This window comes from Oryctolagus cuniculus, chromosome 16 (assembly GCF_964237555.1).
Source record: "Oryctolagus cuniculus chromosome 16, mOryCun1.1, whole genome shotgun sequence".
In the NCBI taxonomy this organism is placed as follows: domain Eukaryota; kingdom Metazoa; phylum Chordata; class Mammalia; order Lagomorpha; family Leporidae; genus Oryctolagus; species Oryctolagus cuniculus.
In genome coordinates, this window is record NC_091447.1 from 62,086,465 (window position 1) to 62,103,236 (window position 16,772).

Below are 16,772 nucleotides of genomic sequence, written 5' to 3' on the forward strand. Positions count from 1 at the left end.
ATTGTGTGACAAAGAGACATTGTTGGTGAAGTTTCTCCTGGTGTAGAAGACGGCAGGTGCATCTGGGTGTGAGCAGTGACTCCACTGACCTGGCCACACTTCTTCATGCTATAGATGTCCTTTCCCAGCTGCTGCTTGCCAGTGTGGGCCTGCCATTCCTTACAGTGTTTGGTGAAGGCCTTCCAAGGTTCTTGCCCGTTCTTAACAGAAGCACCTTTTTTACTCATAGCGAAGATGGTCTCTCTTTTTTTTTTTTTTTTTTTGCAGGCAGAGTGGACAGTCAGAGAGAGAGACACAGAGAAAGGTCTTCCTTTGCCATTGGTTCACCCTCCAATGGCCGCCGCGGCCAGTGCACCGCGCTGATCTGAAGGCAGGAGCCAGGTGCTTTTCCTGGTCTCCCATGGGGTGCAGGGCCCAAGCACTTGGACCATCCTCTACGGCACTCCTGGGCCACAGCAGAGAGCTGGCCTGGAAGAGGGGCAACCGGGACAGAATCTGGCGCCCTGACCGGGACTAGAACCCGGTGTGCCCGCACCGTGGGCAGAGAATTAGCCTGTTGAGCCGTGGCACCGGCTGTGAAGATGGTCTTGAAGATCCTGAGGCCTTGAGGGATTTCCACATAGCCCCCAATGCCTACAGACACCACGGGTGGTGTGTCCACAGTGACCCCAGCACCCACAACTTCCTTCTTGTGCACCTTGGATTCTGGATGAAAGTCCCGGTGAATGTGGGCACTGCAGTCAAGCCACTCAGTAAACTGAGAGGACAAACAAGAGCTTAACTCCCAGGAAATCCTGGTTGTAGGCTAGAGACACAGGACGTGAGCCACCTGTCCCTGCACTGCCTGTACCAACTAGTTTTCTCTGCAGAACAGCCCTTGGGACTCACAGGGCAGCTCTTGCACCACAGCTGAAGACAGTGAACAAAGGCACTTTCATGCAAAATCTCTATTTGCCACGTGTCACTGGGCAGCCCAGCCCTCCTGAAATGGTAGAGGTATTTACACTGTACAGAGACCTACAGGAGCTCCTTGAAGACATTCATCCATGCTGCACTGGTGTCTCAGCTGCCACCTGACTGCTGGGTTTCATGGACTTGTCTTCTCCAAATCTTAGAAGCTTGGTGTCTTCTGCTTTTGAAATGCTTCAACTTATCTTCCACCACAGACCTGAGTGTGAAGGATCAAATTGCAGCTGAGCCAGGTAGGGATTCCTTCATTGATTTTGTAATCTGTAGGTTATTGCTTTCCTCCGGCTGGGCTATATACAGCTTTCCTTTCTAATCTCTAGCATATGCTTCTCATTTGAACTTACTTACTTCATTAATATCCTTCCAGAGTCACCATCCTGTTTTTCTCTTCCCTCGGATCATTGTTATACTTTTCTGGAGCCACTTCTCAATCTCTGCTCTATCTGTTCTTCCAGTACCATCATTTTGTTGCCAACAATGAGTTCTGGATGGCTGGTTTCAATGAACACTTCTGTTTTCCAGCATCGCAGATAAATACAGTGAATAATTATCAAGCAAGCAGAGTACGAATGCAACCTGTTTATCTGACATAGACTTGCTTGGACATCAGGTGACTTCACGGAAACATTCTCAGCTTCCACTCTCTCGGAGCCTTTACTGCAGTAGTGAGTGGGCTCTCAGGCTCACCTAGATGGGTTCTCTCAGAAGAGCACCCCCATATGGACAAATGATTCCTCCCTGGATCTCTGATGATGGAGAGGGAAGCTTTAGAAGTCACACAACAGCAGGAAGGAGTATAGCAGTGGTTCCAGAGTCAGATCAAGACTCCAAAAGCAACCACTATGTTTTGTCCAGGTCAGGGTTGTACACTTGATGGTCCATAGCGGAGGGTGGTATTTACAGCTCCGTCTCTGTTCATTAGGCACAGCTCCCTCTTGGTGTTCCAGCCTCTGCACTCCTGATTTCCCTGCAGGGACACTGCTGTGGAAGAAAAAAAAACATTTTATTGCCGGCACCACAGCTCGCTTGGCTAATCCTCCACCTGCAGCGCTGGCACCCCGGGTTCTAGTCCCGGTTGGAGCGCCGGATTCTGTTCCGGTTGCTCCTTTTCCAGTCCAGCACTCTGCTGTGGCCCGGGAAGGCAGTGGAGGATGGCCCAAGTGCTTGGGCCCTGCACACCTGCATGGGAGACCAGGAGGAAGCACCTGGCTCCTGGCTTTGGATAGGTGCAGTGCACCAGCCGTGGCGGCCATTTGGCGGGTGAACCAACGGAAAAAGGAAGACCTTTCTTTCTGTTTCTCTCTCTCTAACTCTGCCTGTCCAAAAAAAAAAAAATTTTTATTCCCTGCTGATTCTCTATGACCAAAAGACGAGGTAAGAAGTCAGGTGTTGTACTTAGCTGTCATTATTCTTTCTCTGTGAACTCCTCTGCCTCTAGAGGTCAAATCTCCCACCAATTTATTTTTCTAGAGTTAATGTTTTCTCCAGGGTGGAAGAACTTACCTTGTTAGTTGCCTACAGCTTTCAAACATCTCTTGGGAACGCAGCTTCTGATATCTACAAAACTTCACATTTCCCTCCCTCTTCAAGAAGGGAAAACTATGGCAGACATTTGTTGTAGTCATTAAGATGCCTTTTGGATGCCCAAGACTGATACAAGGGGTCTGTTTTTTCAAGGCTAGGCACCACTTTCAATCCAGGGTCTACTGATGCTCTCTGTGGGAGGCAGGTGATAGCTCACATAGCTGGGTCGCTGGCACTCACATGGGAAAACCAGATAGTGGGTCCTGATCCACTTTCCCACTTCTGGCTGTCATAGGCCATTGGGGATCGCACCAGGGTATGGAAGATCTCCCTCTCTCTTGTTCTCAACCTTTGATAACAAATTAGCATTCACCAGTCCATATTTTCAAACATTTAAAAACCATTTTCAAAAAAAGGAGAAACTATTTCTCTAATGTAAAACATCATTGTATTTCTTAGCTTCATCACACTTTTGCCAGAAAATAGAATATTACAGCACACTTTAAGAACTGCTGTTTATGCAGCTCCGGCCATTGCAGCCATCTGGGGAGTAAACCAGCAGGTTGAAGACCTCTCTCTATCTCTCTCTCTGCCTCTGCCTTTCTGTAACTCTGACTTTCAAATAAATAAATCTTTTTCTTTAAGGGAAAGGGTTTATTGGGGAAAACCCAGCAGGCTGGAGAGAAGGGGTGAAGAAGGAAAAGAGAGAGGAGGAGAGTGTAAGAGAGAGAGAGGAGAGGAGCTAGCAAGGAGAGAAGAGAGAGAGCAGAGAGAAGAGAGACGAGAGGGGGAGAGGATAGGAGAGAAGAGTGCAGAAAAGAGAGCAAGAGAGAAGCCAAGAGAGAGCAGAGAGACAGCAAGAGAGAGAGAGAGAGAGAGAGAGAGAAATAAATCTTAAAAAAAAAGAACTGCTTTAGCAAATGTTTGTCAATTAGAAGAGATGAGCTGATATATGTTTTTTTTTTTAGTTGACACATAGTGTAGGGGGCCATTCACTGTCTAGATGCACATATACATTGTGCTGTGATCAATGCAAACCCATCACCTTTGAGTCATTTCTTTGAGTTGGGAACATTCAGAATCCTCTCTTCTAGCTATTTGGAACACAGGGAGCACCGTTGTTAACTGTGGTCACCCTACTGGGTGGTAGATGTCAGAGGTTCTCTTCTCATCCAACTGAAATGTTGAATGCACTAACCAACCTCTGCCATCACACCCTGCCACCCGCTCACCCTGATCTTTGCTGACCACTATTCCACTGTCCACTTCTATGAAATCAACTTTCTGCTCACAAGTGTCATCACGTGGTAATTCTCCTCTGTGCTTGGCTTATTCACTTATTCTAATGATCTCTGTGTTTGTCCGTGTTTTTCTAAAATGAGAGCACTACATTCTGCTTTTTGGCTGAATACCATTCATCGTGCTGATGTGTCACATTTAAAAGCTTATTTGTTGATGTTTATTTGAAAGGCAATGAGACAAAGACAGTAAAAGACAGATCTTCCATTCATTGGTTTACACCAAAATTACCACACAGGTGAGTGTGGGCCAGGATAAAGCCAGGAGCTCAGAACTCAAGCCAGGTGTCCCATGTGGACAGTGGAGACCCACAAATGTGGGCCACCACCTGCTGCTCCTAAGATGTGCATTAGCAGGAAGTTGAATCTGAAGCACAGTGGGGATCGAACCCCATACTGTATGAAATGAAATGTGGGCCTCCTAGGAACTATCTCCACTGCTGGGACAATACACACCCCTTGACATCCATCTTTGTCATCATCTGTGTTTCCCATTAAAAAAAAACCACCCAAAATCCTTGAGAACAATTTACTTCCTTCCTCCATTTGATATAAATTTCCTACTCTGTCCTCTGTAGAGGGCTGTAACTGTCAATCAGAGCAGCTTTGGTTTCTTCCCCTTGTAAAGGTATGATTTTGATGGAATTGTCAAATAAGGGAACATCATGTTCCAGACCTGCTGCATGGAGAAAATCAAAGTTACCAAACTTTGTGGTCATGTGTGTATTTTTTCAAAAATTTGTTTAGTTGAAATACAGATTTACAGAAAGTTTGAGATGTTGAGAGAGAGAGAGAGGGAGACCTTCTGTCTGATGGTTTACTCCCCCAAAGGGCTGCAATAAACACTGCTGGGCAGAGCCAAAGCCAAAGCCAGAATTTCAGGGCTCCATCTAGGTCTCCCACATGGGTGCAGGGACCTAAGCACTAGGGCCAACTTTTTCCCTGGTGCATTATTAGGGAGCTTGGTCTGAAGTCCAGCAGCCATGACTTGAACAGTGCTCATATAGGATGTTGGTGCCACGCAGCAGCTTAATCTGCTACACAGCATTGCCAGCCCCAAGATGTTCTGGATGTTTCCATGCATTCAGGTGAACTCACAATGTGTGTTATGTCCACATGCATGTTTATGTTCATATACACGATTAGCTGTAGTTTACATGGTACCAGGTTGACTTGGAAAGAATTGCACACACATAAATTAGTCCCCATGCTTACACAAGTTGATATGCATTTGTGTGATGGCTAGTGATCCTGAGCATTTTCTCATGTGTTGTTGGACTTTTGAATTTCCTCTCTTGAAAAATACCTGTTCAAGTCCTTTGCCCATTCCTTAACTGGATTGTTTTGTTGTTGTTGAGTTTCTTGAGCTCTTGGTAGATTCTGGTTATTAATTCTTTATCAGTTGCATAGTTTGCAAATATTTTCTCCCATTCTGTCAGTTGCCTCTTCACTTTGGTGAGTGTTTCTTTTGCAGTGCAGAAACTTCTCGGCTTGATGTAATCCCATTTGTCAATTTTGACTTTGATTGTCTATGCTTCTGGGGTATATCCCAAAAAGTCTTTGCCTATGTCAATGTCCTCCAGAATTTCTCCAATGTTCTCTAGTAATTTGATGGTATCGTGTCATAGATTTAGGTCTTTGATCCATTTTGAGTGGATTTTTGTGTAAGGTGTAAGGTAGGGGTCTTGCTTTCTACTTCTGCAGGTGGAAATCCAGCTTTCCCAGCACCATTCATAGAAGAGACTGTCCTTGCTCCAGGGATTGCTTTTAGCTCCTTTGTCAAAGATAAGTTGGTTCTAGATGTGTAGATTGATTTCTGGAGTTTCTATTCTATTCCATTGATCTACACATCTATTTTTTTTGCCAGTATCAGGTCATTTTGATTATAACTGCCCTGTGGTATGTCTTGAAATTTGGTATTATGATGCCTCCAGCTTTTTGTTGTGTAAGATTGCTGTAGCTCTTCAGGGCCTCATGCTTCCATATGAATTTCAGCATCATTTTTTCTATGCCTGAGAAGAATGTCCTTGATATTTTGATTGGGATCACATTGAATGTGTAAATTGCTTTCTGTAGTATGGACATTTTGATGATATTGAGTCTTCCAATCCATGAATCCATTTTCCCATTTTTTTGTGTGTGTGTCTTCTTTTTCTTTCTTTAAAGATTATTTTTGATCTTTGACCTTCTTGGTTAAATTTATTCCAAGGGATTTAATTTTTTTGTAGCTGTTGTGAATAGAATTAATCTTAGCAGTTCTTTCTCAGTCACGGCATGTTAATACACAATGGGATACTGTTCAGCTACTGGAAAAAGGACATTTTGTCATTCTAGACAACATGAATGCCCTTGGAGGACATCATGATAAGAGCAATAAGCCAGGCACAGAAGGACAAATACCACGTGACTCACTGGTAAGTAGAATCTTGCAGAGTTGGTCTTATAGAAATAGATAAGAGTGGTTAGCCAATGCCAGGGAGTGTAGGAGAAGAGGAACCTGGGGGTGGCTGGTCAATTAGTACAAGATGCTGATGGATGAGAGGAATACACTCTGGTGGCTACTGCACAGTAGGATGACTACAGTTAACAATAAGGCTCAGTATATCCCAAAATAGCTACAGGAGAGGATTCTGAATGTTCCCATCTCAAAGAAATTCTCATTTGAGGTGATCAATAGGCTAATTACACTGATTTAATCATACCACTGTGTATGCATGTGCCCAATGTTCAGTGTCCCCCATAAATTGTGTTAAATAAAATACAGATACTTCTCTTTTAACTCACAGACATATGGAAAACTAAGTGACAGTGGCCAAAATGCAACATGACTTCTAATTCATGGTGGGAAGAAGCACTATATTCTTAAAGTCGTATTTATAAAAAATTGTTATAGAAAATTCTAACTCATTACAATTGAGGAGCCCTTGTTTTACATAGAGAAACAGTTTTCCCCTTCTTGAAGAGGGAAATACCATTCTTCCTGACATGCCTGCTGCTGCGTCCCCAACCAAACTGTTGGATTGGAGAACCCTAGGGACTTCTTGAAGATGAGTTCTTCCATCTTGCATTCTGGAGAAAGTATTGAATCAAATAGGGTCAGTGGCTGAAAGCTTTGACCTCTGGGAGGCAGGAGAATCCACAGAGAAGGAATAATCAACTCTGAGCACACATGACTTCAATCTGGTCTCTTGGGAACAGAGGATTGGTCAGAAAGTTTCTGCCCAAATCAGGGTCCCTACCGGGAAATCAGGTGCTCATAGGTCTGAGCCCAACGAGGAAGATGTGCCTACTGTGCAGAGACGGGGAGCTGTAAATTCACCACAATCTTCATCTGGCTCAGGGACTGATGTTTCACTCCTTCCTGCTGTCTGTGTGGGACAGAGCTTCAGTGTCCATCATCATCCATCCCAGGAGGAGTCACACCTCTGCCCAGAGACCTTCCTCCCAGAGAACCCACGCAGGTGAGTCTGAGAGCCCAGCAGGCCCTGCAGGAAAGGCCCAGAGTGGAAGTTGAGAACACTTACCCAAGGTCACCTGATAGCCAATCCAGTCTATTTCAGATAGAGAGATTGGGGTGTTCATTTGCTCTCATGCTGAATTATTGCATTTATTCATGGTTTTAAAACACAGGAGTGTTCACTGAAACCAGCAACATGGGATTCCTTGTTGACAATTAGATGGTCCTAGTGGAAGCCTGTTGAAGCAGGAATTAAGAAGCACAAAACAGTTCTGGTAAAATTAGAACAGGAATCCAAGAATCTTGACAATTAAGGAGTATAAAGAAAGAGGGTGGGGGCTGACACTGTGGTGTAGTGGCCTAAGTCTCTGTCTGCAGTGCCAGCACCCCAAATGGGTGCTGGTTCTAGTCCCAGCTGCTCCTCTTCCGATCAAGCTCCTGTTAATGCACTTGGGAAAGCTGCAGAAGATGGCCCAAGTCGTTGGGACCTTGCACCCATGTGGGAGACCCAGAAGAAGCTCCTGGCTCCTGACTTTGGATTTGCCGAGCTCCAGCCATTGCAGCCATTTGGGGAGTGAACTAGCAGATATAAGATCTCTCTCTTTCTCTCTCTCTCTCTCACTCCCCCTCCCTCTCCCCCTCCCTTCCTTCCCCCCTCTCTTCCTCCCTCCCTCCTTCCCTCCCTCTGTGTGTGTGTGAGTCTGTAACTCTGCCTTTCAAATAAACAAAATAAAAAAAAAAAAACAAAGAGTGTGGCAGCTCTGGGGGGAAAGACAGGCAATGGAGGACATTTCTGTTTTAATATTTATTTATCTTTATTTTATTTGGGAGAGAAACAAAAAGAAATATACAAAGACATACAAACAAAAGAGAGAGTCACTCTCCTCTAGTTCACTCTGAAAATGCCTACAACAGCTAAGACTGGGCCAGGCCAAAGAAGTCCCATGCCCAGAGCTCAGTGTGGGTCTCCTGTGTGACTGGCAGAAAATCCATGTAGCTGAGTCATCATTGCAACCTCCCAGAGGATGTATTAACAGGACGCTTGAATCAGGAGCAGAGCCACAACTCATACCCGGGCTTCCTGATCTGGGATGTGGGTGTCCCAGGCAGCAGCTTAAATGCAGCACCAGACATCCACCTCTGCCATCTTTAATATTTGAAATGGTGCAGGTTGATATTTTCTGGTGATGAGACAGATTCCAACCAAGAGATTGTGTTTGAAACTGAAAACATTGCTGTCTGCCATTTCATGTGTATGTTTGTGCTTGTGTGTGTGCATGTGTGTGCACGTGTGTGTGAATGTTTGAGGGAAGTGTGTTACCAGGTCCATAAGACTGTCTTACTGCCCTACCCCTGCCTTTGCTTTGTCGATGCAGAATGTTCCTGACCTCTTCCAAGCTGACAAATCATCTTGTGTATATGTATATCCATCTTCTCTTCCTGTTATTTCCTACGGTGTCTCTGGGCTTTTCTAGTTATATCTATTTCTGAAGGTTGCATTGCCTCCAACATCATGTGGCATCAGTTCTTTATTCTCCACTCTTTGTCAGCTTTTCCACTCAGAGTCATGTTAGGAACTTCACATAAGTGAAGTGATAACATTAGATTCATTTCCTGCTCGCTTTTTAAAAGAATTATTATCTGAAAGACAGAGTTACAGAGAGAGAGATGAGAGAGATGAGAGAGAGAGAGAGAGAGAGAGAGAGAGAATATATCTAGCATCCACTGGTTCACTCCCCAAACAGCTGTAATGGCCAGGGTGGGCCAGGTTGAAACCAGGAGCCAGGAGCTTCTTCCAGGTCTCCTACATGTACACAGGTGCCCAAGTACCTGGACCATCTTCTGCTTTCCTAGGTGCATTAGGAGGGAGTTGGATCTGAAGTGGAGCAGCTGGGTCTTGAACCAGCACCCATGTGGGATGCCGACATTGCAGGCCAAGGTTTAACCCCACTACACCACAATGCCGGATCCTCTCTCTCCTTCTTTCTCCCTTTCAAATAAAAATGAAGAAAAATAAAAGGGTGAAAATGACCGTACCAGAATAGAGTCCCATGTTTATTTGTTCATATGAGGTTTTCAAGCTGGAACTTGTGGGTGGCATTTACACTTTTTTGTGGGAAAGAACTTGATGTGGCCCGCGTGTGTCATGTCACGTGTTGCCCTATCCCTGCAGCTAGGGATGAGAAGGGCATGGTATCTGTGTCTGTGTTTGTCTCTGTGTGTTTGTGTGCTTGTGTGTACCTGCTGTGAGATGAGAACGGAGTTCAAGCTGAGTTACCTGGAATCACTATTCCAAGGTGACACTTAATGTTACTCAGACAAGAACTCAGTCAACATACGGTACCTAGAAGGAATCCCGTTCAAATCACTGGGTGCCTTTTCAAACACAATGATAAAGTCCAATGGTGGATATTAGAGAATGGAGAGGGAGATGTGGGCCAGGGGTGGAGAAAGCTTGTTCCGTGTTCACTAGGTTACATTTAGGGAGAAGTAAGACATTGCTGGGTTCTATTGCACAGTAGGGCAACTAAGATAATGGAAATGCATAACGAATTTCTCTGAAACAGAACTAGAAAGTAGGGGTTTGTATGTTTTAGACCCTGAAGAAGTGCCTCATTTTTGAGTAGATAGATATATGTAGCCATAGATGCACACTGATTGGACATAAAACAATGTAGGCAGGTACTCAAATGGGACCTCAAACATTTTTACATCTGTTTAAATTTTTTTAATATTTAAAGGACTTTTTAATCTTAGAAAACTGAAGCAATACACAGAAAGAACAGTAAAAATATGTCATCTCAAAAATGTGAAAGAAAGAAAGAGTGGGGGAAAGAGGGAGAGGGTGAGAGAGAGAGAGAGGAGAAGCAGGAGGGAGGAAGGAAGGGAGGAAGGGAAATATCATGCTATTCTTAGAATTGTATCCATGAAGTGCATTAAATCTGTTCTCTTCATGTTACAGTAAATAATGTTAAAAAATGAATCAGGGGGCCGGTGCCATGGTTCACTTGGTTAATCCTCCGCCTGTGGCACTGGCATCAAGTGGCCCAACTTGCCTGCTCTGACACTTTTCTTTTTTTTTTTTTAACTTTTATTTAATGACTATAAATTTCCAAAGTACACCTTATGGATTACAATGGCTTCCCCCCATAACTTCCCTCCCACCTGCAACCCTCCCCTTTGCCACTCCCTCTCCCCTTCCATTCACATCAAGATTCATTTTCAACTCTCTTTATATACAGATCAGTTTAGCATATATTAAGTAAAGATTTCAACAGTTTGCATCCACATAGAAACACAAAGTGAAAAATACTGTTTGAGTAGTTATAGTTATATTAAATCCCAATGTACAGCACATTCTCCACCTGTGCCTCTCACCTCTCTGTTGTCTCCTTATTCTATTGCACACGTCTAGGTGTCTACCTCACTTCAGCTGTTATCCACAATTCACACTCACCTGCCATGGCCTCGGTGATGTACACTGTGGTCACCCCCATGCTGAACCCCTTCATCTACAGTCTGAGGAATAAAGACATAAAGAAGGCTCTGGAAACTACACAAGGGTCCATTGCTCTGGAGCTAAGGAAGCAGTGATAATCGTAGGACTCAAATGCCTGGACCAGAAATCCTGGTTCCATGACCAGATTGTGAAAGTAGAATTTTCTCCTTCATTTTGATACCTGGAGTTGGTGTTACTCTGATTTCCACTTGTCTAACTTGAGCAACTTGCTCTTTACGCCTTCTGCTCTCTTCGGTATCTAAACATCTTTCCTTTTCTTACTTTCCTGCTTTCCCAAAGACTTCCCAAACACAGAAACAGTTGGAATTCACCATTGTCTCTTGGGACAGTAGGCTATCTTAAGAATAAGTCCTCTACACACGATGTGTTCATACTGAGTAGATTTTTGTTTGTTTTACTGGAAAACATGTTATGTGTTTTGCTACTCCCATAATCAGACTACAGCTGGCAACTGAGGTCATTTACTGAGTGTAGGTTAAGAAAATCTGAGGCCACAGTCTTTCTCCTTTATCTCTTCATTCCTGGGTGTTTCACTAACAGCTCTTCCTGATAGCGGAACTTAATACATCTGTGTGTTTTCTAACTGGTCATTGGCTTTGATTCTCTCCTTTAGGGTCCTGTACTGTTTCAGAGCCAAGAGTCTCCTTCAACCAGTGCACAACAGGCGCCTTCTGGAATCTACGCCATCATGTTCATTAGCAGATGTGTTTATTCCATCTATCAATTTTTTTTTTTTTGACAGGCAGAGTGGACAGTGAGAGAGAGAGACAGAGAGAAAGGTCTTCCTTTGCCGTTGGTTCACCCTCCAATGGCCGCTGCGCGCTGCGGCCGGCGCACCGCGCTGATCCAATGGCAGGAGCCAGGAGCCAGGTGCTTTTCCTGGTCTCCCATGGGGTGCAGGGCCCAAGCACCTGGGCCATCCTCCACTGCACTCCCTGGCCACAGCAGAGGGCTGGCCTGGAAGAGGGGCAACCGGGACAGAATCCGGCGCCCCGACCAGGACTAGAACCCGGTGTGCCGGCGCCGCTAGGTGGAGGATTAGCCTAGTGAGCCGCAGCGCCGGCTATTCCATCTATCAATTATGAAACCATATCTATCTAATGATGAACAAAGGACTAGGGTTATTTTAAAAAGATACATTCATTTATTTGAAAAGCAGAAATACAGTGAGAGAGAGAGATCTTTCATCTGCTAGTTCACTCCCCAAAGAGCTGCAATGGCTGGAGCTGCGCCAATCTGAAGCCAGGAGCCAGGAGCTTCTTCTGGCTCTTTCACATGGGTAGAGTGGCCCAAGCACTTGGGTCATCTTCCTCTGCTTTCCCAGGCCGTAGGACAGAGCTGGATCGGAAGTGGAATAGCTGGGACTCAAGCCAACACTCATATCGGATGCTGGCACCATAGCCAGAGGGTTAGCCCACTACGTCACAGCACCGGCCCCACCGAGCTGGTTCTGACGTCACACCTCTGTGCCTGCCCTGTGCTGGCCCCAAGTGCGTCCATGGTGCGATTTGTGCAGATGTCTCTGATCTGAACGCCAGTGCATTTGGCCTGAAGGCGTCTCTGGGCCCCACTGCAACTGCGTGCAGCACCCAGAACTGTGCCCCCAAAACAGCTGTTTGGTAGAGAAGGTCTTTTCCTCACATCCCTGAGACCGGGGTTAACGCAGCCAACGCAAAGGAGCAGGTCTACGCGCTGCTGCCTGCTGCCCGGGACAGGCAGAAGCCAGGTCCTGCCCCAGCTGCAAGTACAAGGCAGGCAGACAGGCTGAGGATGGAAAGACGGCAAATCCAAAATGCCCTGAAAGACGCCGTGACGTCACCGCGTTTCCTGCTCTTCCTAATGCTGGACGTTCCTAACCCAACTTCCTGCTCCCGTCACCGTGGCCTGAGGGTTCCTTAGATGAAGCCAGATGGGGGCGGCGGCGGGAGGGGGGTCTCCTCGGGTCAGGCCTGCCGGGCCTCCCTGGCGGTGCTGGGGGCCGCGCCCCTCAGGTGGGGTCAGCCACGCAGGCCGACGCCTGCTTCAGGTCGCCCACGGCCTCCTCCACGGCGCCGCCGCAAGCAGAGGAGACCCCGCTGGAGCCCCGCGCCCAGCCCCGCCTCCGAATTTGCCCCAAGCATGTCCTGTTGCGCCCCGCGCCCTCTGACCCGGAAGCGCTCAGCGGTGGGGCCGCTCCCGGCGCGGCGCCCCCTCCCGACCAGAGCGGGGCCGCCGTGGGCCAGAAACACAAGACAGGGTGGCACACCTCGGCGAGGGTGAGGCGGCGGCGCTTTTTAACGCACCGGCAGACGTTAGGAGCGGGGGTCCCGGCACGGGGCGGGGTGAGGAGTGGTCCCGGAGTAATGGGCGGGGCCCGGGGGCTAAGGCGGGGCTTCTGAGCCCGGGCTTGAGGGGCTTCTGAGGATATGGGCGGGACCCGGGCACAGGAGCCAGGGGGAGTCCCAGGATAATGGGCTTGGCCCGGGGGTCGAGGAGGGGTCCCGGGCACAGGTGCAGAGGTGGGTCCTGGAGTGGTGGGCGGGGTTCTGGGCATGGGCCTTACAGAGCCCCGGTTAGTGGGTGAGGGGGGTCCTGGTAGATGGGGCAGGGGGCTTAAAGGGTCCTGGTACGGTGGGCAGGGTCCGGGGGCTGAGGGGTCCCAACTGGGTGGTGGGAGGAGCCCTGGGCATAGGATTTACAGGGTCACAGGATAGTGGGTGAGGGGGGTCCTGGCTGGATGTGGCCATGGTCACAGGTATGGGGCTTAGAGGGTCCTGTGGTAGTAGGCGGGGCCCAGGGGCTTGGGGTGGTTCCTGATCAGGGACCTGAGGAGATTCTAGGAAGATGGGCGGGGTCCCGGGGATGGAAGCTGAGGTGTGTCCCTGGATGGTGGGCAGGGTCCCAGGTGTTGGGTTTAGAGGGTCCGGGATAGTGGGCGGGGCCCCGGCACGGGGGTTGGAGAGGAGGCTGTCCCAGCATTCAGTTTGGAATCCTGGACACAGGAGCTGAGGGGAGTCCAAGGTTGATGGGTGGGGCCCGGGAACTCAGGGGTTCCTGGCTGGATGGTGGGTGGTGTTCAGGGGCCCAGGGACTCCTGGGGAGGTGAGTGGGGCCTGGACACTTGGTGAGGGTGGGCTTTACAAATAGCAGGACTATATTTTTGCCTTCTATTTAATCCTAAAGTTGATCGGATGTGTGTCCTAACTTTTACTGGAATTGCTTTCGGAGTCTTGATCCCTGCTCTGCACCAGGGCAGGTGGCAGGGTTGTGGGGGAGCTCCTGGCTGTTGGCTGGTGGTAGGCTCAGCTCCTGGCCCTTGGCTGGTGGTAGGCTCAGCTTCTGGCCGTTGGCTCGTGGTAGGCTCAGCTCCTGGCGATTAGCTGGTGGTAGGCTCATCTCCTGGCCATTGGCTGGGGGTAGGCTCAGTTCCTGGCCATTGGCTGCTGGTAGGTTCAGCTACGGAACGTTGCTGGTGGTAGGCTCAGCTTCTGGCCGTTGGCTCGTGGTATGCTCAGCTTCTGGCCGTTGGCTCGTGGTAGGCTCAGCTCCTGGCGATTAGCTGGTGGTAGGCTCATCTCCTGGCCATTGGCTGGTGGTAGGCTCGGCTCCTGGCGATTAGCTGGTGGTAGACTCGGCTCCTGGCCATTGGCTGGTGGTAGGCTCAGCTCCTGGCGATTAGCTGGTGGTAGGCTCAGCTCCTGGCCATTGGCTGGTGGTAGGCTTGGCTCCTGGCCATTGACTGGTGGTAGGTTCAGCTCCAGAATGTTGTTGGTAGGCTCAGCTCCTGGCTGTTGGCTGATGGTAGGCTCAACTCCCGAACGTTGGCTGTTTCCAGAACTAGACTGTTTACCCTTCTGACAAAATATCGATACCCACTTTATAATGACCTTAATATGCAACCATATAGAGAGCATAATGTTTTCCTGTTGCTATTCTCAGTAACTTGGAGTTTTTCACACCCATTCATCTAAAATGTCAAAGGAGGAAAACAATAACATTTCAAGGAATTTGGAGTTTTCATGCAGCCATGTCAGGATTGATGATAATCCTTGGGTCTAAGGTTTCTGTATATATATATGTATATGTATGTATATGTATATTTATATACCAGTGTGATGTATTTTGATGTAGCAGTGTCAAAATTCAGGACCTCAATAGCAACCAAGTGCTACAGATTGCACAGCATGATACTCCTGTTAGAAGCAAACATTCAATCAAAGCCCCAGTCTACAGTTGCATGATGTGTGATGACAGTTGCTTGGATGAGTCTCTCAAGTTTTGGGATGCCTGTTTATCAAATTCTATGATGATGTTGCAACACTCTGAAGAGTTTCACTGTAGAGATGTGATGCAGTATGACCATGGTAGCAACTGTGGAGACAGGCTGACTATCAGTAAGAGAATCAATCTTCTGAATTCAGGGGAATCAAAATCTTCAATGAAACCTCAGCATTGATGTGTGGCTACTTTTATAAACAAACAGAACAAGCCAACTGGTTTTGCCCTGGGAAATATTGCAGGGAGAGTTGCTATTCTTTATATCAATCTTACAAACCCAGCCAAAGATAACTGCATCTCTAAATGCCATCTATCCAATGGAATCAACATTTCAGTGCCTCAAGTTCTCTGTGGAGTAAATGGAATTTCAATTGGCTATCATCCATGGAAGTTCATAAATGTTCACGGAGTTCATCCTGGGAAATAACGATGTCATTGTCCACCAGCCAGTCAGTGACTCCTCTTCTCCATTACACACCTGCTACAGGGATTATCTGAAATTCCAAGGAGATGGAAATTACTATAAAAGTTCGATTTCTGTGGGCAATGCCAGAGACTGTGTCGTGCTTATTCAACAACGTGTACATTCAAGATTATTGGAAAAGCGTCTATGGACTCTGTACTTTGTTATATTTGAGGATTAAAAGGAACAACAAAGTTTGAGCACAACCAGATCAAGTCAACTACAATGACCACCCTCCAACTCCAACTGCCCCCCCCAAATCAGCAACAAACAAAAACCACACAGGTCCCCATCTGCCTACAGTGGAATCCTCATGCCCTGTAGGTGAGTTCTCAGGGCTCCCCATTTCTTCCACTCACTTTAACTCTGCAGATCAACAGAACTTACCCTCCTGGGGAACAGAGGGGATGAATCCCCCTCATTCTCCCCTCCATTATGGTCCTGCATTTTGATCTGCTCTAGCCACGTTGTAAGGTAAAGGCTAATGAAAGCACATTGATCAGGTGGGAGAGGATCTAACTGCCTGTTCAGAAAAGAAGATTGTTAAAGCTGCTCTAGTGTATTAAGAGGAACCAAGTGGGGATGAAGGCAAAATACTTTAGTTACATAACCAGGATTTGATCATATAGATGGGTCTTGTAATGAACCAAATAGTGGTTGAGGGATGATGTGCCATTGTGCCATATCCCCTGTAGCCACCATTGAGCTTCTGGGAGTCCAGTCTTCACAACTGTGAGCTTCACCAGAACCATCGCAGTGGGAAGGAAACTTCCTTCCGGGATTATATTTGTGAACCAGTAGGTACGGATGGGGTGACTGGATCACAAGTGGGTGGGGGTGTGTTGGAGTATAGAGGACTAGTAAGTAGAGTTGTTAGGAGGAGTTGGGGATAACATAGAGGCCAAATAGAAGCAGGTAGGATAACACAGGGCAATGAGCAAGTTAGGTATGATAGGAATAGAATCTTGAAGTTCTGGGCATGGAGTGAATAAGGTCAGATACTGGAAGTAGTGTCATTTGTCATGGAAGGAAAAAGGTGACAAAGTGAGGAGAACTGGGAGGAAGGTAGATGAGAGGATTAGAATTTGATGGGCCTGAGGCAGGGCAAGACTGAGGTGAGAGGTCATACTAAGATCAGGTATGTGATCTTAGTATGTGGAAGATCTTCTGTGGAAGATCAGGCTGGTGTGGGAGGCAAGTGGGCAGACAGGACATAGTCTCAGAAGGTTGAGGTTGCTATGGAGGAACAAGAGGAAGAGGGAGGGTAGAGGAAGAGAAGGGTGA

General features: G+C 47.2%; 1 long non-coding RNA gene across 1 annotated transcript; it reads left to right on the forward strand.

The window, feature by feature from the left end:
- The first annotated feature begins 549 nt into the window (after positions 1–549).
- LOC138845636 (uncharacterized) lies at positions 550–7,992 on the forward strand. The gene is made up of 2 exons (XR_011382848.1): positions 550–1,202; positions 6,126–7,992. It is a non-coding gene; the product is annotated as an uncharacterized lncRNA (long non-coding RNA).
- Positions 7,993–16,772: the final 8,780 nt, after the last annotated feature.